Genomic DNA, 3,070 nt, shown 5'->3' with positions numbered 1-3,070 from the left:
CAGGCTCCCCACGACCGTGTGTAGGATAAGCAGTACAGAAAATGGATGGATGGAATAGCAAATGAATCTCACTTTAATTACCAGCATTATTTCACATGTACTGAGGTAAAAGTCACACACATGCCTCATCATCGTCTCTTCACTGCACTGCAAGAAATAATCACTGATGAGTACATTCTCTTCTCTTCTGTTGACTACATTTCATGTCAATGTCTTTACTATTAAAATGATCAACTTTGAATAAATGAAAAACTTTCCCCACTGTACAGAGCACATCTGTACAGGGTGCTCGTCTCTCTTTTTGATGATATGACAGCTCAGGAATGTCACGTACACTTTGGCAGCTGGTATTTGTTTACAAAACTGAACTGATTGGGTTATGGCCATTTTGCAACAGCACATACTGTATCTATCCAATAAATGTGATCAAATTTTGAAGACACTTGGCTAGAAAGGTTGTAGACATCAACTTCAAACATTACTTAGAAACTTACATCATCCAGAAATCGTTGGTGTATTCAAAATTTTCGTGTTGTTCATGTACTAAATACTGTTTCTGGGCATGGGTTAGTAGGAGTATATTAAGTATGTACTTGAGTTAACATTAATATAGCTGTATTTAGCAGAAATTGGGCACAGCTAATCCTCTTAATAGCTAAGAAGTCTATCAGTATTTAATGACTACTGAACAGTGCACAGAAGGTATGTGTTCTGGAGAATTCGCTTATGCCACAAGAAGCATGACTGCTCCAGAAACCTGTTCAGCTACTTTAGTAGTGAAGTCATGCTTTGACTTCTCCTTTGCCTTGCACTCTGCTCTTGCACTGAACAAGTATTGTGATTCCTATTAGTTTCTTAGGCCAATAGCTTTATAGCTTAATATGAACGTTTCCATGGCTTTTTCATTCAGCAACAATTGAACAATATCGTTAATATTATTTGTTAAAACCATAGTTTTCGCCTATATAGGTCACACACAGATGGGTGACAAAATAAAGTAAAAAATAATAGAAACTGTCATAGTAAGGTGTTGGGTCAATGCGAGCCTCCAGAACAGCTTCAGTGCACCTTGGTGTAGATTCTCCACGTCTCTGGAACTGTACCGGAGCAATGATCCCCTCATCCAAACAAACCCCAACATCCAATTGGTGCATTTTTGCTGGTGGATAGTGCTGTCTAATGTCACTCTCATCGGTGTTCAGTGGTGGCTGCGATACCCCTTAGCATATGATTTACATAATTTTCATCATCATCAACCATTTCAATGAGCCCATGTGCACTGTGGATGGGGCGGGGCCATTCTGGAAGAGATCTCTCCCATCAGTATAGAAATGTTCCATCATAGGGTAAAGGTAATCAGAAGAAGAACTTTGTACTGATCCTGTAGTGGTCCTTCCTGCTAAATGGACAAGTGGACTTAAATCATGCCAGAAAAAAAAGCGGGAGCCTTTTACACTTGCCTCTCAGGATGAATTTTATTGGCTGATATTTTTATGCTACAAATTTATTACAGTACCACAAAATAATTAGGTCTGTATCAGAGATGTAGATCATAAACCTATCATTCATGAAGTACAAGCTTGTCACAACCATGGTAACACTGGCTAATAGGAGAGCTATTTATTTTTGAGCTGTTATTCTCATTTTGTACACTTGGTGGCATTTTCCTCAACAAAACTTGGTCCAGGATTTTAAAAATAAATTATACTGGTCATGTGAATATTATTTTGACCTCAATAAACTTTGACAAGGGCTAAATTGTGATGGGTAGAGGACTGGGTCAAAGCATCTACAAAACAGCAGGTCTTGAGGGGTGTTCCTGGTATACAGTGGTTAGTACCTACCAAAAGGGGTACAAGGAAGGACAACAGGTGAACCGGCGACAGGGTCATGGGTGCGTTAGGCTTATTGATGTGTGTGGGGAGCAAAGGCTAGTCCGTCTGGTCCGATCCCACAGAAGAGCTACTGTAGTGCAAACTGCTGAAAAAGTTCGAGCTGGCTATGACAGAAAGGTATCAGAACACACAATGCATCGCAGCTTGCTGATCCTTTTACACCACCAAAAGCACCTACATTGGGCATGTGAGCATCGGAGCTGGACCATGGAACAGTGGAGGAAGGTGTAATGATCTCATGAATCACGTTGCTTACCTGAGGAAGAGATGCATCAGGATGCACTATGAAAAGAAGGCAAGCTGGCAGAGGATGTGTGATGCTCCGGGCAATGTTCTGCTGGGAAACTTTGGATCCTGGCATTCATCTGGATGTTACTTTGACACGTACCACCTACCTAAACATTGCTGCTGACCAAGTACACCCCTTCATGACAACGGTATTCCCTAATGGCCTCTTTCAGCAGAATAATGCATCCTGCCACACTGCAAAAACTGTTCAGGAATGGTTTGAGGAACATGACAAAGAATTCAAGGTGTTGACTTGGCCACTAATTCCCCAGATCTCAATTCGATCTAGCATCTGTGGGATATGCTGAACAAACAAGTCTGATCCATGGAGGCCCCACCTGTCAACTTACAGGACTTAAAGGATCTGCTGCTAACGTCTTGAGGTCTTGGTCTTTAGTCCATGCCTCGACGGGTCAGAGCTGTTTTCGCGGCACAAGGCGGACCTACACCATAATAGGCATGCGGTTTAACTGTTATGGCTGATCAGTGTATATATGCATGCAATGTAAGGGTGCGCACACACACACACACACACACACACACACACACACACACACACACACACACACACACACACACACCATGGATCAGACTTGTTTGTCCAGCAACACTCTGAACTCTTTGTTGTGTTCCTTGGTACAGGAACATGCATGGGGTTTAAATAATTTTTCCACTAGAGGGCAGTAGAGATCTTTAGCACAGCACTCGCTCAGCATGATAACGCTTTATATTTGCTTGCACCGCTAGATGACAGAATAATCCAGATTTCCAATATGCTGTGCATAAACCATCCTGGTCTAATAATTAGCTTATGTTAGCGCGAGACTTCCATTTTAACAACACGCGCATCAAGCAAATCCACCCTTAATCGATTTTTTACAGCACCT

This window comes from Ictalurus punctatus, chromosome 22 (assembly GCF_001660625.3).
Source record: "Ictalurus punctatus breed USDA103 chromosome 22, Coco_2.0, whole genome shotgun sequence".
In the NCBI taxonomy this organism is placed as follows: domain Eukaryota; kingdom Metazoa; phylum Chordata; class Actinopteri; order Siluriformes; family Ictaluridae; genus Ictalurus; species Ictalurus punctatus.
The sequence above is the reverse complement of the archived record's forward strand: the minus strand, read 5'-3'. Positions refer to the sequence as shown.